This window comes from Mastigoproctus giganteus, chromosome 14 (genome assembly GCF_048544385.1).
Source record: "Mastigoproctus giganteus isolate SK-2022 chromosome 14, ASM4854438v1, whole genome shotgun sequence".
Classification (NCBI taxonomy): domain Eukaryota; kingdom Metazoa; phylum Arthropoda; class Arachnida; order Uropygi; family Thelyphonidae; genus Mastigoproctus; species Mastigoproctus giganteus.
The window spans coordinates 99,590,006-99,615,941 of NC_143588.1; the positions used below are offsets into that span (position 1 = coordinate 99,590,006).

The 25,936-nt window shown below is 37.3% G+C and overlaps 1 protein-coding gene across 4 annotated transcripts in view; it reads right to left on the minus strand.

Annotated features, from left to right (window-relative positions):
• Positions 1-23,791, minus strand: part of Abi (tyrosine kinase Abl) — a 95,017-nt gene extending 71,226 nt beyond the window's left edge. For 3 of the 4 annotated variants that reach the window (XR_016547924.1, XR_016547923.1, XM_090389253.1), the window contains exon 1: positions 23,446-23,790. The gene's annotated coding sequence lies outside the window, so the exon portion shown is untranslated. Of the gene's footprint in view, positions 1-23,445 lie in introns of all 4 variants that reach the window. The other variant, XM_090389254.1, reaches the window with a different exon arrangement.
• Between the last annotated feature and the right edge of the window lie 2,145 nt (positions 23,792-25,936).

A 25,936-nucleotide genomic window follows, 5' to 3' on the forward strand; every position in this document is an offset into this window, starting at 1 on the left:
GCACATTAATGCTAGGAATACAGTTGATAAATGCAAGTATCACAGGATTATCAGAAACATGATGTCATTCTGATATACTGGATGCAGAATTTGAATATGGCAAATACAATGTGTACAAGAAAGACAGTGGACAAAAGGAGAGGGGTAAGCATATCCAATAGATAACTACACTGAATTAGTATGGTGTGACATAAGCATTGGGAAAGCAAATATGAAATAAGTAAAATTCCTGGAGAAACTACTGCTATAAGCAACTACATGAGATGTCTTAGAACCACAACAAACATAAAAAAAGCAGACTACTACACACTAGTGCATATCCAATAGATAACTACATTGAGTTAGTAAGGTGTGACATAAGCATTGTGAAAGCAAATATGAGAAAGGAGTATGTTATAGAGAAGATGATCATGATCAGGGCCACGCAAATGGGGGATGCATTAGATGCTCGGCACTGGGGCCCCTGATCTAGAGAGCCCCAATCGAGGGAGTTATCAAAGTCTCAACATAAATAAATAAGCCCCCCTGAACCCTTTTTTGCATCCAGCCCCCCCAAAGTACCTTTGCATGGCCCTGATCATGATTGAGTATAATGAATGCCTTTATAGACAAAGAGAATGGCAAACAAATGTCTTATTATGAAGCCTAATTTCACAGACTGACAGAGACTTGTGGATTAGCCACTCATCTAATAGGTGAACATTTCTGGAATTGCTGGATGATTGCTTTTTATATCAGCATGTTAGAGATGCCCCAACAGAAAAGTATTCTCGACTTGGTTATCAATCTGGATCCATCAGATATTAAGCATCTTCGATGAATAAATATTTTGTATCCACATTCATATGTGAGGAAGTTTTTAAAAGGATCCAGTGGTGAACAGTGATTACAATGTACTGCAGTGGGGAAAGTAACTATTGTCAAGGGAAAGGTTTGTTTTTACAAGGAGGATTACAATGGTCACAGATATATGTTCTTTTGGTGGAACAAAATGGTAAATTTAACAAATATAAATGCTAAATGGGAAATATTTAAGGAAGTTATTCTAGAAGCTATTAAGCTTTTTATATCAACAAAAACTATTTTGTTCAAACTATTTAAAGTATGAACAAAAACATGATAAACAAAACTGATGACCTTTAATGGCAGAGAAGAAAGTTGCATGGGATGATTATACATTATTGGCTGCACTCTGAATCCTTTGGTAAATGTATATTAGCCTATAATAAAGTTATTCACAGGATTAGGAATGTGAAGGCAGTTCATGAGAAGTCCTTAACTAAGAGTGTAAAGAACAATGATAAGCATTTCTTCATTTACATTAGCAGTAAAAGGAAGAATCAACCATATTGGACCACTTGATATCTGGGGTAACAGCATTAATGATTCTGAACTGGATGCTGATAAGATGAATAAATATTTTGCAACCGCATTCACATGTGGGGGAAATTTTCAAAGTTAAAGATACCAGTAGTCTAGCTAATACTAATTTCGAGTTGAATTATTTTATGATAAACGAGACGAGACTAGAAGTGAGATTATTGCAATTTAAAGTGAACATCAGGAGCTGACGGAATCTATACAGTTATACTGTATTTCAAGTTTAATGTCTAAGTTTGCTGATGAGATAAAGGCAGGCAGAGTAGTTACTAGAGTAATCAGGGTATGCTACTTCAACAAGACTTAGATAAATTATTTGGATGGGGTGAGAAATTACAGCTGAGGTTTAATACTGGAAAATGCAAGGTTGCACATGGGTAATCCTAGAGTAACATACTGCTTGGAAACTGCTAGCACCAAACTCAAGATTATACATAATGAAAAGGACTAGGGAGCAACTATACAATCTGACAAAGTTTCATGAACAGTGTAGACAGGCTGCAGGACAGCACGCAGGATTCTGCATACATATTTTAGGAAAAATGAGGTGGATGTCAGCTGTTATACCATCAAGGTACCTACTCTTTCCCCCCACTGATGAAAGACCAAATAGCCCTGAAACAGCTGTCTGGGTGGTGGTATCCATATCCATTAAAAATAAGTAACAATAATCTTCTCTACTGGGGGACATATTACTTATTTCAAGTATAACCAAATAGGCAACTCGCTGTGAACGCATTTACAACATAAGATGTAATGAAACAATGCCATTATAATAACTTTGCTTAATTTACTGTAAATATATATTATTATTATTATTATTAGCCATTATGGTGCATGGAAGCTGAGGCTTATGCTACACCAGGCAAAAAAACAAAAAATTCTGACTTACCCAGAGAGAGAGAGAAAAATAAAAGGGAATCATCAAGAAAAGAAGAATGATGATATCCAGCTCAGGACTCTGGGTGTGCCAAGCCCATACTCACCAGATGTGAGCCCCCAGGGTTGTATTGAGGAAGCCATTAAAAAAGATGTTTGCTTTTTTTTATTAATATTTTTTTTAATGAGTTTTACCTCTCCTCATGGTTTGCACTGTGGTTATAACCATTTTCTTTCCCTACACCAGGTGGAAACGGTCTGGGTTGGAATCTCGTCAATGATGCGAAGAACTTTTATGAGCTTTTTTCACTCCATGGCTGAGTTGGATTTTTCATCCAGAAAAACAGGCAAACCAACTAGAGACACAATTTACAGATATTAGAGACATAGTTCTCGGGTCTCCGTAACATGCGTTTATGAGATTAACTTATAGATTACAGTTCCATACTGGGTAAATGACGTAAAATTTGTTGTTTAATTAAAAAAATAAATAAATATATAAACTTTTTAAATTGTTTTCTTTAATATTTAATAAATTTACATATTAAATACTAAACGCAAATCGACTGTATGATAATTAAAAATACCTGAGTTAAAGTTCAGTATAAAAAATTTTAAATATAAGAATGATGAAGAAAAACGTTTGTAGGAAAATAATTCTATTCAGGGGAAGCCTTTCTTCTATTCTTTTATTTATTAAAATCATTAAAATTATTCAATAAAATCAATATCCGACTCACCTGGAAGCCTCGTGGTCCGATTTCAAAATTGATAATAAAGAATGTTGCACCTTGACTAATACTGTATATTCGAAATGATTTCATAAGACAGTTGAATATGATATTTTACAAAGGAGATAAATTTAGAATTGATTATTTTGAAAAACGTTCTTAAACCAAGAATACTTTTAAAAAAACAGCTACATTAAAATCATAAAACTTTTTTATGGTTTGAAAGTATCTGTAATTTAAACATAGTACACTTTTCCTTATATGTTATCTGAGCAATCTCCACTTTCATCTTGTAATATATGAAAACCTTGTAAGACTATGTTGAACATGTAGTAGTGGCATGTGATGCAAGAAAGCAAGTGTATGAGCTTATGCAGCAGCAGCAACCAAAAAAAAACAAAAAAAAAAAAAAACACACCATTCCCTCCAAATGCCTGTCCAGTTCCTCCTTAAATTTATTCAACCTATCAACTTCCACAACGACAGATGGAAGTTTGTTCCAGCAATTAACCACCCGCTGGCTAAAGGCAAATTTCCACACATCTATTCTACATCTGTCTTTTCTTAATTTGAATTTATGCCCCCTTAGGTTCGTAATCTGAACAACTGGAAGGATCCCATCAGAATTCAGCGTGCTTAATCCATTCAAGGCCTTAAACACCTCAATCACATCACCACACAGGTCCCTAGTCTCCAGCCACTGCAATTTGCAGAACTTAAGCCTCTCTTGGTAAGAGGACCCTTTCATTCCCCTCACCAATTTTGTTGCCCTTCTCTGTAGACGCTCAAACAAATCTACATCCTTCCTAAAATGAAGCCTCCAAACCTGTACGCAGTACTCAAGGCGTGGCCTGACCATTGCCTTATACAGAGGAACAATCACCTCCTTTTCCCTGCTAGAAAAATTCCTATATATCATTGACAAAACCCCATGACCTGCCCTGGCAGCCTGTCTGCATTGCTCAGAAAACTTCATATCTGACTGCACAATTACTCCCAAGTCTTTTTCATTTTCTACCACCTTAAGTGTAGTACCACACAGTTGGTACGTTTCTCTGGGGTTACTTCTACCCGTATGCAGTACTTTGCATTTGTCAAGGTTAAACTTCAGTTGCCACTTCTTAGCCCATCTGCCCAAATTATCTAGATCGTGTTGCAGTAGCACACTGCCATTACTGTCATTAACAACCCTGCCAACCTTTGTATCATCTGCAAACTTCAACACTAAGCTTGATATACCTTCATCAATATCATTGATAAATATACAAAACAACAGAGGACCCAACACCGAACCCTGTGGAACTCCACTAATAACATTAGTCCACAAAGAGCAGCACCCATTAATTACCACCCTCTCTTCTCCCACTCAACCATCCTTTTATCCATTGTAGCAACTTACCCTTAATACCATTCTGCTCCAATTTGTACAATAGTCTTCCATGCAGAACAGTGTGAAAAGCTTTCCTGAAATCCAAATATATGATATCAAAATTATTTTTTGCATCCAGTTCCTTTGTAACCAAATCATAATATCCTATCAAATTTGTCAGACAAGACTTTCCCTTAACAAACCCATGCTGTGTCTGAATTATTGTTGCAGTATAGACATGATGCATTTGCACTAACTTATGTCTGTTATTTTTTTTAACTACAAATATATTAAATGATTGTTTTGTGATTATTTATAACAAAAAAATGCTCATTCTTAGAATTAATGGTTATAATAATAAAATGTATGTTTAATTGCTTTATTAGCATTAGCATTAGTAGAGGCATATGATGCAAGAAAGCAAGCTTATTCAGCATCTGCCAAAAAAAAAACAAAAAAAAAAACAACCACTACTCCCATTTCACCCCTCCGTTCGTTCGAAATACCTGTCCAGCTGAGCCTTAAATTTGTTTAGGCTATCAACTTCAACAACAAGCGATGGAAGTCTATTCCACAAACCAACTGCCCGCTGGCTAAAGGAAAATTTTTGCACATCTATCCGACATCCATCCTTCCTCAATTTGAATTTATGCCCTCTCAGGTGATTATTCTGAGCAAGAGGAAGAATCCCATCGGCATTGAGCATGCTCAAGCCATTCAAAGCCTTATACACCTCTATCAGATCACCTCGCCGATGCCTAGTCACAAGGCTCTGTAATTTGCAAAACTTAAGCCTTTCTTCGTAAGAGCAACCCTTTGTTCCATTCACTAATCTTGTTGCCCTTCTCTGTACTCGTTCCAGCAGCTCTACATCCTTCTTGAAATGAGGCCTCCAGACCTGTATACAGTACTCAAGGTGTGGACTGACCAATGCCTTATACAAGGGAATAATCACATCCCTGTCCCTGCTAGAAAAATTCCTGTATATTATTGACAAGACACCATGAGCTACTCTTGCAGCTCGTCTGCACTGCTCAGAGAACTTCATATCTGCCCGCACAATTACCCCCAAGATCCTTTTCATTCTCTACCACTGTCAGCGTAGTACCACAGAGTTGTTACGTTGATCTGAGGTTACTGTTTCCCATATGTAGCACTTTACATTTGTCAATGTTAAACTTCATTTGCCACCTCTCAGCCCATCTGATCAACCTTTCCAGATCCTGTTGCAGCAGAATAGCATCAGTAGTGTCCTTAACAACCCTGCCAACCTTTGTATCGTCTGCAAACTTGGACATTAAGCCTGATACACCATCATCAATATCATTTATAAATACAGAAAACAACAATGGACCCAACACTGAACCCTGAGGGACTCCACTAATAACATTAGTCCACGTTGAGCAGTGTCCATTGATTACCACCCTCTGTCTTCTGCCACTCAACCATCCCTTTATCCATAGCAGCAATTTGCCTCCAATGCCACACTTCTCCAATTTGTGCAGCAGTCTTCCGAGCGCAGCAGTATCAAAAGCCTTTCTAAGATCCGAATATATAATATCAAAGTTATTCCCTGCATCCAGTTCTTTTGTGACTACATCATAGTATCCAATCAAATTGGTCAGACAAGACCTGTCCTTAACAAAACCATGCTGTGTCTGAGCTATAACTGAATTCTTGTCCAGATGATCCTGCAGTGCTTCTTTAACCAGTGCCTCCATTAATTTTCCTGGAACCGAAGTTAAACTAACAGGTCTATAATTACTTGTGTCAGCCTTTGATCCTCCTTTGTTAATTGGGGTTACGTTTGCACATCTCCAGTCTATGGGTACCTCCCCTGAGTCCAAAGAAGCTCTCATAATTATGGCTAGGGGTTTGCTTACTTCCTTTGCTGCCTCCTTTAATAAAACTGGATAGATCCCATCCACCCCGGGTGCCTTTTTTATGTCTATCCTCAACAATTTCTCCTCCACTTTCCTCTCAGTTATTAGAAAATGATCTAGCTCACTGCCAATGTTTACTTCACCTACGACATTCCCCTTCCTGAATAACTCCTCATGTGTGAATGTAGATGCAAAATACTCGTTTAGATTGTTAGCCACCTGAGCAGGATCCTCAACTGTTGAACCATCAACATCCAGTGGACCAATCTGATTCATCCCTTTCCTTCTTGAGTTTAAATAGGTAAAGAACTCTTTTCTGTTTTTCTTTGCATCCTTTGCCAAGGATTTCTCATAATCTGCCTTTGCCTGCCTAATCTCCTTTGTGACTTGATTACAGACCAACTTATATCTATCATAGGCTTCTATGTCACCCATTAATTTGTATGTATCCCATGCATTTTTCTTCTCTGCCATATGTCTCATTAGTTCATCTGACAACCATTTAGGCCTGAACCTTGAACAATATTTCTTGGTTGGTATGTAAAGCCTGGTAGCTTCCAAGATTAGTTCCTTGAATGCTTCCCATTTTGAATTTGCTGTTGGTAACATCATCAGTTGGTCCCACTGTATAGAATTTAAATACTGTCTCAGACCATCATAGTCGCCTTTACGAAAGCAAAAACCCTTCCCTTTACCTCTGATGGTAGTTACCTCCTTGAGTAAATCCCACTTCAGCACACTGTGATCACTGCCACCCAGTGGTTCCTTTATCTGCAGATTCCTAATGCATGAAGAATCACTACTGATAATCAGATCAAGAGTATTACTCCCTCTAGTTGCCCCCCGAACATGCTGGTATAGAAAACAATCATCCAATAAATCCACAAAAGCCTTACTAGTGTATGAGTGACCAACCCACCAATTCCAGTCAATATCTGGGAAATTAAAATCCCCCATTATAAGACTCTCTGATTTACTGGCCCATTCTATTTCCCTGTACAGTATCTTATTATACTCATCAGAGTCATTAGGCCTATAGCACCCTCCTACTCTCAATTTTGATTTACCTATGCATATGTCACACCAAACTGACTCAACACTGCCCTGTCCATCGATGTCGACTGGCTTCACTTCCTTGGATTTATGTGTTTTTTTAACTAATAGCATAACCCCTCCTCCCTTCCAATCCTCTCTATCCTTTCTGTAGACGTTGTACTCCCCAAATTCCAGTTCTGCATTCCTTATATCTGTGTGACGCCACGTCTCTGATATCCCAACAATATCTGCCTTTGATGTTTTGAGCAATACCTCAAATTCATCAAATTTATTTACTAAACTCCTAACATTGGTGTACACGCAAGTATACATGCACCTGTTTCTATTCTTAGCTACCCTAACACAACCCATGTGTTTACTTGGGTTGGTTTTTTATAATACAAATAAAAAATTTTCTACACTAAAATTGTCATTTCAGAGGGAAGAGTGTGGATTTTATGGCACACTGACTACTTTGTTAACAGCCAATCAATTTGCATGGTACATTCATCAGGTTTATTATGTCAATATAAGCAGTGTTCTCCCAAAACTTTTTCCCAGCCAGGTGGCATTATGAAGTAGTGTAGTAGGTGGCATTATGAAGTAGTGTAGAAGAAGAGGTGGGGAAGTGTAATACTTTGCAATTTTATAAAAATTTTCTGTTATTTATAAATGTGACTTAAGTGATCCAGGGCAAAAATTAATTGCGTAATTACGCATTATATGCTCCTGTCACATTGACCTCGATCGCATGGTATGTTCGAATTAATACTGATTGAGATCAGTGAGCAGTACCATATATAACCCCTTAAATTTTAGCCGGGCGGTCAGATAAATTCATTTGGTGGTAGGCCCATTCGATAGGTCCTAAGGAGAACACTGATAAGCTTATATTCGTGGAAATTTATCTGCTTGTTGCGCTGACCAAGATACCCAGAATAATTTATATGGGGTGCCTTACTCCCTCTGCCTAAAATTGGCTAACTATAACTTCATCTGATAACAAAATGTAAGAACTGTTTAAAACCTACAAGTATAAGTAATCTGTAGCTTTAGTTATCAGGTAATGAGAAAAAAGCTGAGTTAGAGATGAATATGAAAACGTTTGGAATTTTTCCAGGACATTATAGAAGAGAATTTATGATAAAGCCTTGTCAATTAGGTCCCGGAGAGACTGTGCATGGCTCATGGTACATGATGTAGAATTTTAGTATGACTTGTACTTGTTAACAAAACCTTCCTCCAAAGTTAAGTGGTTCAGAAAATTTATTATTATTATTACTAATATCCATATGATGCAAGGAAGCCTGAGGCTTATGCTGCACCAGGGAAAAAAAAAAAAAAAAAAAGTTCCCGAGTAACCCTGAGAGAGAGAGAGAGAGAGAGTCAAAAGTAGAAGGGAATCACAAAGAAAGTGAAGGATGATATCCAGCTCAGGACCCTGGGTGTGCCAAGCTAGTCTGAGGTACACCGATGAGCCAAAACATTATGATCACCTACTTAATATGATATTGGTCCTCCACGTGCAGCCAAAACAGCTCGGACCTGGCGAGGAATCGACGTGACACGATTTCTAAATGTTTTTTTGTTTTGTTATTTGGTGTTTTTAGGATCATTAGCAACTAAGGCCATATTGCTCTAGGGATATGCGGTGGTCATTCCCTGACTTTCCGCATCCTCCGTATTTGGTGGTCACAGGCTCGAACCCGGTCTAATCAAGAAGCGTGTGCTACACACTGCTGCTCCTGCCCACCTGGCTAAGGAGGCACCTACTAAATGTGTCTTGTGGTATCTGGTACCAACATATAACCAGCAGATCTGTGGTTGAGATACCACAGATCGGAGTTGCTGTTCCAACACAAACCATAGATGCTCGATGGGACTGATGTCTGGGGAATTTGGAGGCTAGGGCAATACCTGGAAGTTTTCCTCACATTTCGCGAACCAGTCTCGAACAATCTGGGTGGTGTGTCATGGCGCATTATCCTGCTGAAAGACGGTATCGCCAAGGGAAAGACCGCTGCCATGAAACGGTGTACCTGGTCAGCAATGATGTTTATGTAGGTGGTAGACGTCAGAGTGCCCGGCACATGGATGACTGGACCCAGGGTATCCCAGCAGAACATCACCCAAAGCATGACACCAGCTTGTTTTCGTCCCATGGTGCATCCAGGTGCCATCACTTCCCCAGGTAAATGACGCAAACGTACCCGTCCATCCACATGGTGCAACAGGAAACGTGATTCATCGGACCAGACGACTTTCTTCCAATCAATCAAGGTCCAGTTTCGATGCTCGCGTGCCCATTGTAGGCGCTGTCACCGGCAAACCGTGGGCACTCGGAGCATCCTACGGCTACACATCCCTATTTTTAGCAGAGTTCGATGTATTGTGTATTGTGACACATTACTCCAATCACCAGCATTCCAATTACCAGCTAGTTGTGCCACAGTTGCCCTTCTGTTGCCACATACCATCCGGGAGAGAGAGAGCCTTCGCTCACCTCAAGCATCAATGAGCTGTGGTTGTCCAACATCTCGCCAGCGGTTCGTGGGTTCCCCTCCTTGGACCACTTTTGGTAGGTGCTAGCCACAGCTGATCGTGAGCATCCCACCAGCCGTGCCATTTCAGATATGCTCTGACCCAGTCATCTGACCGTTACAATTTGGCCTTTATCGAACTCGCTTAAGTCAGCTGCCTTTCCCATCCGAAGAACAAGAGTAACACAAATTAAGAGCTCAGTATCATGTGTTTTTTATACCGTTTCCCGACCCGCACTGTAGTTCACCTGCAGTTTCTTCGATTTGCATAACGACTCACTGGTCATAATGTTTTGGCTCATCGGTGTATACACAGGATAATGGTTTAATGGTAAATATAAGCAGAATAGAAATTGATTCATACATTCTCTATTAGGATGTGCAGTGGGAAAGCAGGAGGACTCCAATGCCTGATAGGAGTACACATGTTACCAGCAGTTATATGTGGCTGTGTCTGCTTATACATTATTCTAGGAGTACAGCAAATAAATTCTAAATTTGATGAATTTGAAATACTGGATAAATCACTGCATGCTGACATTACAGGAAACAGTGCCACTGATAGTAGGGTGGCAGAATTTGAATTTGGCAAATACAATGTGTGCAAAAAAGGACAGACCAGACAGAAAGGGTAAAATAAATTATGCCTTTGGTTAAGAAGCCCATAGATTCTAAAACAGTATCACTAAACTGTTAACCTGTAACCTGTGTGTACTACACATTGCCAGTGGAATACAGGCAGTTCTCACTTTACGAGTTCCCGGGTTTATGAGTTTTTTCCCCAAGTATCAACAAAATCGAAAATATGAACATTAATTGCAAAAAATGAATGCTAAACATTCATAAATACCAGATTCCAAACTACGTGGTAGCTATACAATACAGTGTATCCCTCTTTACAATATTAATCAGTTCCAGAGAAACCATTGTATCGTTAAAATATTGCAATGTGAACCCAATAATACATTGGTTTTTTTTGGTAATTCGTTTCAAGATCTCGGAAGTCGAAAGTTTCGCTGTACAGTAATAACTAAGCTATTTATCTCTCTAAAATATTATTTTTAAGATCATGAGCGTGACCTTAAGGCCATATAAAAGGTTGTGAGCATGGTTTGTAAATTGTATTAGTTACCAATTGATTCGTTATCATATGTTACAAGCAATCAATTTTAAACGCTTTTGTAATATTTTTCTAAAGCAGATTTCTGGAGGTCACGATCATAAAACAATTTGCACTTTCTGGTTTATTGGGCTTTTCTATTACTACAAGCAATTATAAATGGGTAGTAAACTCGACTTTCTTGCATTTGCAATACTGATAGCTGGTATTGTGTGGTTTTTACGTTATTATAGTGAAATGTGTTTCCCCCTCAATGAAATCTTCAATTGTATAAAAAACATAAAATACATTTTCAGAATCTTCTCTTCATTCCTTTTTTTTTTTTTTTAAGCTTCGTAAACTTGTTACTCCACGCGAATCATGTTAGTTGCAATTTGTGTGTGTCGTTAAAAAATGCTCATGCATGCAATCATGAAATTTATAATTAAAAGAGATTATCGTGGAAACAAACGCCTCTTGAAATATTTCTGAAGAAGCCGACTCCTTAAACAACAAACTAACAAGTGCCAAGCCAATAATGAGTGATCAACGAGTGTGCATTTAGTCAATGATGATGAAGAATAAACATTCTTTAACATTCGTAAATTGTAAATAATTTCTCTATTACAGTAATACCCCGACTTACGCTACCCCGACTTACGCGAACTCGGAGTTACGCGGTTCTTGATTTTTTCGTTTGGCAACGCTGCCGCCCACTATCTTCAAGGTCGTTTTTCATATGTTATCGATATACGGTGCGACGGCGGAGAATGAGAGCGAAAGATGAACAAAATTCAACTTTGCTGCTTTTATGTTTTTTATATCAGTGAAGGGGAAATACATTTCACCATAATAACGTAAAAACCAACACAATTCCAGCTATCGGTATACAGTAATCGCAAATGCAATTAGATCGAGTTTACTACCAGTTTCTAACAGATTTCACTAGCAGAAACGCAACTGGATTTTTATTGTTTTATGGTAGTAACCCCTAGAAATGTGCTTTAGTTAAATGTGAGGTGTTAATAGTGTATCTCTGCCTTTATGGTGTTGTTTATTCAGTTGCTACATGCGCGCGGCTTTATCAAGCGTGCCTCCTCGTTTTGTAATTGTGCTTTATTCCCTAAAAATGAGTAAAATACTTAATTAAAAGGTGTGAAAAGGAAGCGTCCTGGTGAAGACACTGCAGATTCAGAGAGAAAAAGACAAGCAATTATCGATAAACAGAGGCGGCCTGGGTCAAAAATTCTTACCCGGGAAAATTTATAGTGGCCTCATACTATGGTTTATGGCCAAAATCACACTGGCCCACCGGGGTTTCCCCGGTAAGGCTTATGGCCAGTCCGCCTCTGTCGATAGAGAAAAAATATAAAATTGTGAAACGCTTTGAGCGAAATGAAAGACCATGTGATATTGCACGTGCTACAGGCCTAAACGAAGCAACGGCGAAAAGCACATGACAATTGCAAACTTGACAGGTTGAAAATTGAAAAGGGCTCAATTGTAAAGGGCTTAAAAATTTTAGAAAACATAGACTCCAACGAAGAACGCGTTATAGCTACAAAGCAAGGAATAAAAAAATTATTAGCTTGCTACGAAGAAATTCTGCGTGAAAAAAAGAACGCGCTGTGTCGTCAGGCGAATTTGTTAGATTTTATGAAGCCATCGACATCGAAATAACTTTTTAACGTAAGTCATTTGTTTTTTAATACATATTTTGTATTAATATATATAAAGAACTGCAATTTTATTAATATTTTTCTTCTAAACTAGTGTTTTTGTTAGTCCTTGGTCCCAATTAAGCAAAATTTATATGTATTTATATGCAAAGTTGTACCCCGACTTACGCGAATTCGACTTACGCGATTTTCGTCGGACCCACCTATCGCGTAACTTCGGGGTATTACTGTACTATAATTTGCTTGATTTTACAGGCTACATTTTCATTTCTTTCGATAAACCAATCATTGTTTAAACAAACTAATTAGCTAACTAATTTCACTGTTGAGAACGTAACCCCTATTTTTAACATTAGGTATATGGGATTTAATTCCTGCTTTACGAGTTTTCACTTTCCGAGCGCGCGCTAGGAAGTAATGAACTCATAAAGTTGAGAACTACCTGTACTCAATCAGTCTGTGTGACAAAAGCAATGGGAAAAAAAAAAAAAATAAGAGTAAGGAGTATTTCATAAGGCAGATTCTGTGATGAGTATAATGAACAACTATACAGAGTGGGCGAGCAAATCAGAATGTCTTATAATGGGGGATTTTAACTTTCAAGATATTAGCATTAGTAGTGGCATATGATGCAAGAAAGCAAGCTTATACAGCATCAGCCAAAAAAAAAAAAAAAAAAAAAACCCTTCCCATTTCACCTATCCATTTGACTCAAAAGATTGTCTAGTTCTTCATTGAATCTATTTAAGCTATCAACTTCCACAACAATGGATGGAGGTTTGTTCCAATGAAGGATGGAAGTTTGTTTTATCCCTATAAAATTTAATGTCATCTTGTTTTTGTTCTTGAAAGTCTTATGGTATTTAATGTTTTTATAACACCTCTTATCTGTAAACCCCTGGCCTTTTGGCCATGAAAGGAAAGTTGCAATACTTAACCTTGTAACCAGTTACAAGGTTAAGTATCTGGGTGATACTTAACAATACCAACTGGGTGACACCACACTCAATGTGGTAGAGAACAAAAGAGATCCAGCAGTAAATCTATAGTCTGATATGAAATTTTCTGTGCAGCACAGACAAGCTGCTAGAACAGCTCATGGGATTCTGTCAATGATATACAGAAATTTTGCAAGCAGAGACATGATGATTATCCTACTGTATAATGCAATGATTAAGACACATCCTTGAGTACTATATACAGGTCTGGAAGCTAACTGAAGTGCTTAAAGCACTTATATGAACCAAGCAAATTGAATGCAGTTGGCATCCTAACTCTTGCTTTTGATAAAACACACACACACGCACACACACACACACACACACACACACACACACACACACACACACATACACACTTAAATTGAAAAAGATGGCCACAGAATAGATGTGCAAAAATTTGTTTTCAGCCAAAGAGTAACCAATTGTTGAAATAAAGTTCCATCTAATGTAGAAGTGGTTAGGTTGAATAAATTTAAGAAAACAATAGACAAATTATTAGAGGGGGCAAACAGATAAGATGGGTAAGGTTTTTTGGCTGATGCTATATAAACTTGCTTTGTTACATCATTTCACTATTAATCCTAATATTAAAGCATGTCAACCCAGTGAGGCTATTTTTCTGAGGAGGGGGGGGCCATGCTGCCTCCTGACAACCCTGATTATGAACATCTTTTGGCAATTTTTGTGCTCTGCTCTGCTCACATGCTTCACAGATAGTAGAACTAAACAACTTTGGTGGAAGGGGTATGCCATACATTAAAAACTGTAACCCAATGTTTGGGAACTGCATTAATGGAGAATTGCCCCCACCCATCCATCATACAGCCCAATGTCTAGAGCAGGGGTTCTTTAATCTGCTGCTCACAAACACCATTGTGCTCTTTAAAAAATAAATTTTGCTTGCGACCGATACTAAAATGAGTACTCGCAAGCACTTTTGCTTCAGCTAAAAAATTTATATACTAATTTTTGTATTTAAAAAAGGTGCTTTCTCAACTTTCTGCGATATTCTACAAAAATCCATGGCAATCCTTGCTAGAAAATCCTTTCTTTTGATAGTGATTGGAGGAAAATTATATATTTTGCGAAGTTTTAACCTCAAAAACTGTCAAGGTTTGACACTTTGACGGTATCCTTAAAATTTTTCTTATTAACTTTTGTTAATTTGACATTTATTTAGTAAAAAAATTTTTTACAAAATACTTTGTTGAGAATACAATCATTGTTGCCATAGCGTCGCTACAGACCAAGGATACTGCCTCATGTGATTCTCAGTTTCTTGTTTTAACAGGTTTCTGCCAGGTTTTGCTCAGTTGTGCTGCTGCAATAGGTACCATATAGTGCTGACTTTAACGGTGACGAAAGTGTTATAGTAAGAAATATTTTTGATTTTGTGTGCAAGTGCTTAAATGTATTTTCTTTTAACAGATTTAACTAAAGTTACTAAACCCTTCAAAAATGGATAAGTTTTTAAAAAGAAACCGAAACGAACATGATGAGGAAAAAAAATGATGCATTAACACTACCTTCGCAGTCGTCTGATTTAGACCTACATTTTTCAAATGCAAAGAAATAAAAAATTTAAAAGTATGCATTTCAGTCCTCTTGGAAATATGATTATTTGATAATAGTAGTGGAACTAGTGAAATTTGCATGTCTGGCTGGCTATCAGAGGTTGAATTGTGAAAGGCATTACCAAACATGCCAAAGGAATTTTGATGATGCTTTTCCCAAATTTAGTGATATAAGAAAAGTTAACCTTCCAGAAACAAAAAAGAAACTTGAAAGACAGAAAAATATTTTAAATTTAGGCCAAGCCAATAGTAGTAAAGTGTTAGTGAATGAATTCTCCAAACAGGCCTCTGCGGTTGGGTATATCCATACTGTTTTTTTTGAGTCTTTTTCACCAACCTTGCGTAGAATTAAAACACCAGGGAAACTAAACTTTTGATAACTGATTTATAATAAGTCAAAATACCCGCATCTACAACAAATTTAACTTTATAAAAACTCTACAATAAATTATTAAAATCTGCTACATTACAATCAATAAAATGCATAAAATATACTGATTAAAACGATAAAAACCGTAGCTTTCAAAGGCTCAGCCTTCTTCTTCAGCGGTAAACCTTGCTATGCAGTACAACTTTAAATATCAGCAGGCTAACGGTACTCCTCACGTGTTTCCAATCTCGTGTGCTTCGTTCTCTCGCGTTGTGGAACTGGAAGTGGCTCGAGTGGAAGCCACACGGAATCGTTCATCCCTTTTGAGGATAGTGGTCTCAAAGATGGGATGAATCCGCGTGCCTCTATCCCTATTTATGTTAATGGTAGAACAAATCCGCAAACTCTCGAGCCACTTACGGTCCCAGAACTTATGCGCCCGATCGGTGATGATAGCATCGTCCGGGGAGATCTGGTGTTGCTTCTCCCAAAAATGCTCGGCCACGGCGGACTTGCCATATTCCGCATTTCTTATTGCCTTAGTGTGTTCCCCCAAACGATCTTTAAGACGGCGTTTTGTTTCCCCTACATAACACTCCCCACAATCCGGGCATCCAATGCTATATACGACCCCACTAGTGTTCTCTTTTTTAATGGGGTCTTTAACCTGAGACACGATTGTGCGCAGCCTCCGTCCTGGAAGCTGCACACAACGCGTCTGGTACTTTCTTAGTATTCTAGCTATATGATCAGTCAAACCCGGGTAGTAGGGAATGTATGCAGTGGCTATCGGTGTAAATGGCTCGCCTCTCCTCTGATTTCCTTTAACATATTTCTCTATAATCCTCCGGGGGTAACCACATTTTGCAAGATCCGTCGCGACCCGTTCATACTCTAACTTTCTATCATTGGAGGCACTGCAATGTGATTTTGCTCTTTCAACTAAAGCTCTTACCACACTGTTCCTATGATGGTTGGTTTGGGCTGAGCTGTAATGCGCATACTGCCCTTTACACATGGACTTCCTAAACACCCTAGTCCTCAGCTGTCGACCTTCTCTACAGACCAACACATCTAGGAACGGCAAAACTCCTCCTTCTTCCACCTCCGATGTAAATTGTATGAATGGGGAGAAGCCATTTAAGCTGTTCAACACTTGATCCTCACTCCCCTTCCGAATGATTGAAAACGTATCATCCACATACCTTTTCCAGGGGCGCATAGGGAGAACACTAGCATTAAATATTCTGGCCTCGAGCTCCTCCATAGCTAAATTAGCTATAATTGCGCTGATGGGGGAGCCCATGGCTGCACCATTAACCTGTTTATACATAGTATTATCAAATACCATAGTGGTACTTGAGAGGCATAACTCTATTCCTTTCTCAATATCCTCTAGCTTTAGCTGTGTTCTAGTACTTAGGGTGGTGTCCCTCTGTAATGCCAAGCGTGCACACCACACCCCATGATCAATCGGAATACATGTAAATAGCGATTTCACGTCGAAGGAAATCATGATCTCATTTTCTTCTATGGGTTGGCTTCTAATAAACTGCACAAAGTCTTTACTATCTTTAATACTGTATTCTGAAAGTCCCACTAGAGGGGATAACAATTTGGCTAAGAAACCAGAAAGTGCATAGGTTGGACTGCCTATAAATGAGACTATGGGTCTAAGTGGCACATCCACTTTGTGAATTTTAGGCAAGCCATAAAATCTTGGCATTTGGCTACCTGTAGCGCGCAACATCCAATACTGTTCCTTAGAAATTTTGTTGGACTTAAGCCAACCCTGTACCATACCGTTCACTTGGCGTTCCAAACTAAGAAGAGGACTTTTCTGAATAACTTTATAAGTCATCTGATCTTCCAATAAACACAACGCTTTACTTCTATATGCTTCCTTATCAAGAACCACAGTTGCTCTACCCTTGTCCGCGGGTAGGACTACGATGCTATCATCCTGTTTAAGGCTTCTTAGCGCAATTCTTTGCTTCACATTAAGATTGGAGGGGGCATCCTTAGCTTGACTCAGGATCGCGTGAGGAGTACCGTTAGCCTGCTGATATTTAAAGTTGTACTGCATAGCAAGGTTTACCGCTGAAGAAGAAGGCTGAGCCTTTGAAAGCTACGGTTTTTATCGTTTTAATCAGTATATTTTATGCATTTTATTGATTGTAATGTAGCAGATTTTAATAATTTATTGTAGAGTTTTTATAAAGTTAAATTTGTTGTAGATGCGGGTATTTTGACTTATTATAAATCAGTTATCAAAAGTTTAGTTTCCCTGGTGTTTTAATTCTACGCAAGGTTGGTGAAAAAGACTCAAAAAAAAAACAGTATAGTTAGTGAATGAAGTTTCATTTATCTTATCAAATATAATTCTAAAGAATTCACTGTCTTACACTAGTGGTGAAATAATAAAAATTGTGTAGTGTCATCATTATAAGTGCTTTTTTTTTCTTTCTTTTTTTTTTTATGAAACCCCAAACACAAGAGGTATTAGAACCTACACCACTTAGTACCATGCTTGGGTTAGAGACTGAGAAGACGAGAGCATATATTTATTGAAATTAGACTTGAACTTCTGTAGATTGTAATTTTCAAGAAATACGTATGAAGGAAGGTTGTTCCAGAAAACGGCAGTTGAATGAATAAACGAGGAAGATGAAAATTTGGTTCTGTGAGTTTGAAGTTGGACAGTAAATGGATGTTGGCGGCACATGTTCTGACTATTTTGAAAGAGAGAGCAGGAACTATAGAAGCCAATTCAGAAGAACAGTGTCCATGGAAGTATCTGTAGAAAAGGCATATGCAGCAGAAAGAGTACATCTATGAGACAAAGAGTGGAGAGATTCTGTTAGAGATGAGTCATTAATTAACCTAACTGCCCTCTTCTAAATGGAATCTAGACACTTGAGAAGTTTTGGGTGCAACGCCCCAGATGTAGGAACAATATTCCATAGTAGGGCGGATTTGCGATTTGTACAGAGTCAATAGCCATTTGGAAGAAAAGTAACGTTGAGAGCAAAAGAGAAAACCAAGTTTTTTAGATGCAGAGGAAGCAATATTTCTAATGTGCTTGTGCCAAGAGAAGTTAGAAGTCATAGGTAATCCCCAAAAGAGATATATCAACTTGCCTAGAAATTGGAGTGCCACCAAAGATAAGCATAGGATTAGAAGAATCCTTTTTGTGAGATATAAGACAAGACTGAATTTCAGAATGATTGAAATCAACTAAGTTGTCTTTGCTCCACTGGAGAAGGGCATTTAAGGAATTGGTAGTGGATATTCGAGAAGTTGAAGCTGATTGAGCAGGGCAAGGTTTCTCAAAATGGAAAGTGGAATGCAATGTGCTATCATTGGCAAAACTATGGATAGGATTTCCAGTCAATGGAAGAAGGTCATTAATATACAAGAGGAAAATAGCAGGAGAAAGAACTGAACCTTGGGGGACACCGGCATTAGTGGAGAAGTTAGAAGACAGAGAGCCATCTACCATCACCCTCAGTGAGCGATCAGAGAGAAAACTGGATAACCAATTACTAAAAACAGTAGGCAAACCATAAGATGGAAGCTTGTTTAGAGGACCTTTATGCCAAACACGATCGAAAGCCTTTGAGATGTCAAGAGCAACTACTTGTGTTTCACTGAACCTTTCCATTGAATTAGTCCATAAATGGATAACACAAGCCAGAATATCACCAGTGGATCGACACTGATGGAATCCATACTGGTGATCGTTGATCAGACGGAAGGTTTCTAGGTAGTTTATGAGTTGGCAGTTAATTGATTTCTCCATTACTTTAGAAAGAGTAGAAGTAATTGCAATGGGACGATAACTGGATGGGAGGGATTTGTCACCCTTTTTAGGAACTGGCTGGATATGAGCAAATTTCCAAGCAGAAGGAAAAACACCTTTGGAATATGAAAGTGAAAAAAGGCAGCAAAGAATAGGAGTAAGTTCAGGAGCACAGGTTTTGAGAACAAGTGGAGAAATACCATCGGGACCTGGAGCTTTCTTAGCATCAAGATTAATCAAAATCTTTCTGATATCCTTTTGACGGAAGACCACAGGAGGCATTGAATGGAGCGTGTTGGGAATGGTGGGAGGTGTTTTACCAAGATCATTAATACATGAGTTGGAAGAAAAATGGAATCAGGTCAGCTTTATCCTTGGCTGAAGTGACAACAGAACCATCTGGTTTGGACAGAGGTGGGAGCAGAGATGGGCAAAAGTTGGGGCCAATAGCTTTGGCAAGAGACCAGAATGCTCGGCTACCATTAGGGCAAGAAGCAAGTTTTCTACTCTTAGCCTGTTCAAACTCTAGTTTGGACTGATTAGTAACTGCTTTACAATTGTTGCAAGCTTTGGTGTAGGCAGAAAATGAAACTGAAGAATTAGAAACAAGCCAATTACGATATGCGACATTCTTCTCTTAAACAGCCTTAGCACATTTATTGGAAAACCAAGGTTTAGATAAAGGACGAGATTTTAAAGTGGAGTGTGGGATAAAGGATTCCATTCCTGCAAGAATAATTTCACTGACACGATCTGAGCAAACGCTGACATCAGAAGTTTTGAAACAGTAATCCAACCAAGGAAAAAAAGAAAACAAGTCTCGCAGGTCATACCATTTTGCATTCTTGTAATGCCAAACAACACAAGACTGGGAATAGCCATGAGATAAAGGTTCCATCGTGAGAAAAAGATCAAGCATGTTCGCTGTATGATTAGGATTGTCCGGTATTCTTGTAGGTAAATGAACGATCTGTGCAAGGTCATTAGTAATTGCAAAAGCCTCAGCATCTCGACTAGCTGGGTCAGGTACTAGAAAATGGAAGCCAGTTGGAGTTGTGAACATTAAAATCACCAAGGAAAATTACCTCACTGTTAGGAGAGTTGGACTGGAGAAAGTCAAGCTGCAAAGAGAGGATGTCAAAGAGCTCCAAGTGATTAGTGGAGTTGGGAGAACGGTAGAGACAACAGATGAATTTGACACAATGAGGTACAGAGATTTTAAGCCAGAGAAGATCAAAGAAAGGAGATTCCAAATTGCCAAATCTCTGACAGGGAATATCAGAACGGACATATGCACAAGTACCACCTCTGAGGCGAAAGGAATCATACAGCAAATAATTTGGGCATTTGAGATGAGCAGTAGTTGAATCAACCGATAACTGAGATTCTGTCAGAAAAAGTACATGGGGTTTGGCAGACTGCAAGTGGAAATGGACATCGTTGAGATTAGAATTGAGACTACGTATATTTGTGAAATGAATTAGGAAGTGCTTGGGCGGTTTAGATTGTTTCACACAAAATTAGGGTACCTAATTTTGTGCATTATCACTGTTTGATTCATATAGAATCCTTGTGTTCATGAACGAAAAATAAAAATAAAATTATAGGATATGTCGAAGTCATTGTTAAATGCCATCAACCATTTTATTGCTAAATCTCTAAATAAGTGACTTCTAAAAATATTTTTGGAAGATCTTCAAGCACTGCATTTTGATCTTATTACCCATACAGAGGTTCATTGGCTCAGTTGTCGAAAGACTCTCTCCAGAATTTGGGAGGTGTTTGAAGAAGGAAAAGCTTTTCTAATTGCATATTTCTAATTTAAACTAATAAAGAAAACCTTTTTAATGAAATTTTTACTAAAGATTTCAAGATTACACTTTCATTCATGATTGACATCTTCAGCCATTTAAATAAGTTAAATTTGAGGATACAGGAAAAAGATAAATTTGTGCTGGTTTTATATGAGGAGGTTATTACATTTGAGAAAAAACTTTCAAGTATTAAAAGGAAATTTGCTTCATTTTCCTTCTCTAAAAATGTCTGGAGGAAACTGCTGGGAAAACTTGAAAGAGCACCTCAAAATTTGAATTAATGATAAATTACAGAAATTTTGAAATCGATAACAACAAATTTTCAATAAAAATGAAGTAGCAGCTGCCGACTTAAAACTTGTTGATACGCAGTCGTCTTTAGCTCTGAAATGTTTTTCTAACACAAAACTATTTTAAAATTCTCGGGTTCTTCCAACTGCAAAATATTTCCTTTACAGTATTACAAAGAGAAGTATTCAAAGTACTTACTATGTTTGAATCAACATATGTGTGAAAGTGCTTTTTCATTAGTGAACAATATCAAAAATAAAAAAAAGGACAAGATTTCACTTTTGGAAGAAGATTTGTGATTATTTTTAAAATTTGTGTCTTATGGCTAAAAAAATTTATTTAGAGAAATGCAATTTTAATCTTTAAGCAAAAAAAATTTATATTTTAATATACGGTGCTCACACGTATTGTAACTGCAAAATCTTGCTTGCTTTAAGCAAGCAAGATTCTGTTCTAGAGCTTCAAGAAGACTGAAAGAAAAGGTTCCTACAAATGAATGCCAATTACCAAAATTTATTGATGATAGACACTGGGAAAGAGGACCAAGAGTTCAACTGCTAACAAAATTTATAAGGTCATGCCAGCCCACATGGTGCTCACATCCCATCAATGTGAAGGAGAAAATTCCCAGATAACTGATCACAATCTGTTCTTAGGTTTGACAATGTGTTCTTGGAAAATATTAGTACAACCAGTTCTAAATATGTAGCCATGTTACTCTCCAGTTACAACATAGTACTTTTCTAAATATTCGTACTTTTATAGTACTTTTCTAATATTCCTTTACTGACAAAGGGATTGTCAATAAAAGGAGACTGAGAAATGCTGATTTCAATGAATTCTGATTAAAGAGATTAAAAGTGATTACTACTAACACAAATAAGTTTTAGACTAAGTACCATAATCAGAAAATATCAACTCAGAACTGTTATATCATATATCTCGAGTAGTATACTAAAAATTGTCATATTGATTGATTTGATCTTTAGAAGCTTGATCAAGTTCTTGCTTCTAAACAGTGATAAAAACTTGACACAACAAGAAATTTGTTATATCAAAAATATAAAGTACTTAAATAAACATCAGTGCTACAAAATATAAAAATTATATTATTTGAAGCTGCCAAATACAATGCATTGCACTATTCTATTGTATGTATAATATATAACTATTATACCTATTATTGTATCATCTTTCACACTTGTTTGTGTTATTGCAATAATAACACTAATTACCTTAGAATTTTATCCAAAATCTTCTCTTCTCCTGTACTTTGTATTTCATGTGACAAAAAACAGTCTGGTTAAGTCCCAGGATCAGTCAGGTATATTGTACAGTGGTTTTTGTACAATAGGGATTCTTATTATAAACCAACGAATATAAAACTTTTTTGTGATTGTACCGGATATTAATGAAAATATAACTACTGTTTTTACATTGATTTGGATGCACAAATTCAAAGTGGAATGTAATGCAGGAAGTCTATTATATAAATTTGTGATAGAGCTGTCAAAAAATTCTTTAACAATAATCATTCTAGCTGTGGTGCTATCATCAGAGTTGTCCTGGTATTCAGCACAAATAAAGGTGTTTTAGGCAGTATACTAACTTTAAATGACTTGTCACTAGCAAATTCGCTTGTTGTGCTATTTAGCAAATGGGCCTAAATCCTGTTTATAGAACAGTGTCTCGTTCACTGTGCAAAATTTCTTCAGCGAAGAATTCCAGGAGTGTAAAGGATGATTACTATTCATACATTCAATCCATTAGGAGGAAGGCTAAATTTATACCAACTAATTATAAAATTCTTTGCGTCTAAAGTAGTAATGTAAATATATATTGTATCCTCTTACTATATTTAACAGTTTTGTTTTGGGTTTTTTTTTTTTAGTTTAATTACTATATATACACATATATTATTTATTTATTACGGTTTACATTAATCTAATGTGTAAATTCAAAATAAAATGTGTAAACCTCTACGTATTTTAGGCTTACCTCACTTTGCGTATTATTGTTTTGTGCGTTCGAATTCCCAATCTGTGAGAAAATCGCAATTATTAGTTTTTATATCATTTAAGTATCCACTGGGAAATTCCTTATATGAAGACAAAATACTGTCACTGATTTTGAAGTGTCTTCATATCTGCTTTTAAATAAATTATCCTCCTTTCTTTGGTGTAGAACTATAGCGTACATAATGCAAAATAAACATATAACTTCACATAATGACCAAGGGCTATAACGTAGCTGTCAAGAATTATCAGCCATAATTTCATCTACAATATCCAAAGTACTACTGACACACACCTAAAAAACATTCTTGTTTAAAATATACTCAAGTGAAAACTGACAAAAATCGAAACAGCTGGAGTGGAACTTTAAAAGTTGACCGTTTCATGAAATCACTCAACTATTAATCTAGATACGTAAATAAAAACGCATAACAGCAGGGGGGGGGGGGGAAACACTTCAAATTAGCAGTAGTGTAACTTCCTGTACATGGTCATTCTTAATTGATAAAAATATGAACGAAACTCCGCCTATTTCTCTATCGAACATTTACACAAACCGCCTAGCGGCAATTTTTTATGAAAAATTGTCTTCTGCACTATCGAGGCCAAAAAAAAAAAAAAAATAAATAAATAATAATAAATAAAACAACTTCAACAGTAGCAAACAAAGCTGACGATTTAAAAAAAAAGAAGTTCAATATTCACATTTTCTTCCCTTTTCCGATTTTTAAACAAGAACATATGGGGATATACAGTGCCATACCTAGATACGAGCGAACCGGGCCCCCTACATCCTCGAGCGAGCTCCCGGGAATGTAGGAGCCCCGAATTCCGATGATATTTTACTTTTATTTTAAATATTAAAAAATTTTTGATAAAAGACTCTATAAGAGTTGAATTTGTTCGAATGGGACCGCTAAAATTAGAAAAATCAAAACTCTATCCCATTAATGCTTATCACCCAATGTTTTACAACTGAGCATCGTTTCAGGACCTTAAAAAATGGCGAAAAGCTTAAAAGGACTTGGCTGATATACTCGGGAAAAAAAGGACACCGTTTTCTGCTTTTGCTGCAAATTATTTAGTCATGCAGATATTCTCCTGAAAAGTACTGGGTTCCATACTTGACGTCATTTACAAGATGGTTTAAGCTTGCATGAGAACTCTCAAAATCATAAAATATAAATGCAACAGTTGACGAAATTAGAGTTCCGGTTAAAATCTAATAAAATTATGGATGTTGTAAATCAAAATTTGATAGAGAAAGAAAAAAAATATATTGGAGAATGATTTTGGAACGAGTAATTGAGAAAATTAAATTTTCGATTATCTGAACCAAATAATCGAAATTTTTTGGGCAAATGGAGTTATTGTCTAAATCTGATCCAATACTTAATGAACATGTTCATCGAGTAGAAAGTAATGAATATGCACATTATTTGAGTAGTCGAACGCAAAATGAATTAATTGAAATAATAGGTAGAATAGTATTAAAATAAATTTATAGAAGAGTTTGCGATGCAAAATATTATTCAATTATTTTAGGTTGTACCTCGTACGTAAGTCACATGGAACCATAGGCGGATTCAGGGTAGGGGCACGTGCCCCCCCCCCACGTCGTTTTTCGGATAATATACACCAATCATTTAAATTCCGTTTAACTACAAAAAAGTTTATACGCGTTTTGCGATGCTTCGCCAAGTAGGTGAATACAGGCACAGAGTAGTAACATATAAATAAAATAAAATTTCTGTTTATACTCCTGGATGACCAAACGTCAGAGGAGTCTTACTTCTCTGTGGATACAGGGTTGTTAAAATTAAAGTACCTGTATGTAGAGGGCTCTGGAGCGAGTTCTGAGGCTCGTACTGAAGAGAAATTTGGACAACAGGTACAATAAAGAATGCGCTCGCCATTTATTGGGAAAAAAAAAAATAGTTACAAAATTTGTCACTGTATGGCGCGTAACTATCTTAGTTAAGATTATGCAAATAACGTAAGTTATTGCCACAGCGCCACTACTCAGCTCTACTGCACTGTATAAAAGCAAAGCAGTCCCTTCAAAATCATACAACAGATGTTTGCCTGCACTACAGCAGCAATGACATATAGTTACAAAATTTGTCACTATATGGCGCTGTGGCAATACAAATCACTTGAACAACGCTATAATTGTTCAATGTGTCCTCCATTTTGGTCAACAATAGTTTCCATTCGAGGAACAGCATTTCCTCCAGCAGAACGTAGCATGTCAATTGGAACAGCCAGCACATGCTGTCTAATGCTGTCCTTCAGATCTGCCAGAGTTTGACATCCATCCCGATACACGTAGTTTTTAAAAATAATCCGCAACCAGAAGTAGCATGGGGTGAGGTCCGGTGATTGGGGTGGCCAAGACGTCTGGACACAACGGCTGATGACCCGTTCGTCTGCAAAGTGTTGCCTTAGCAATCTTTGGACACAATGGTGGATGT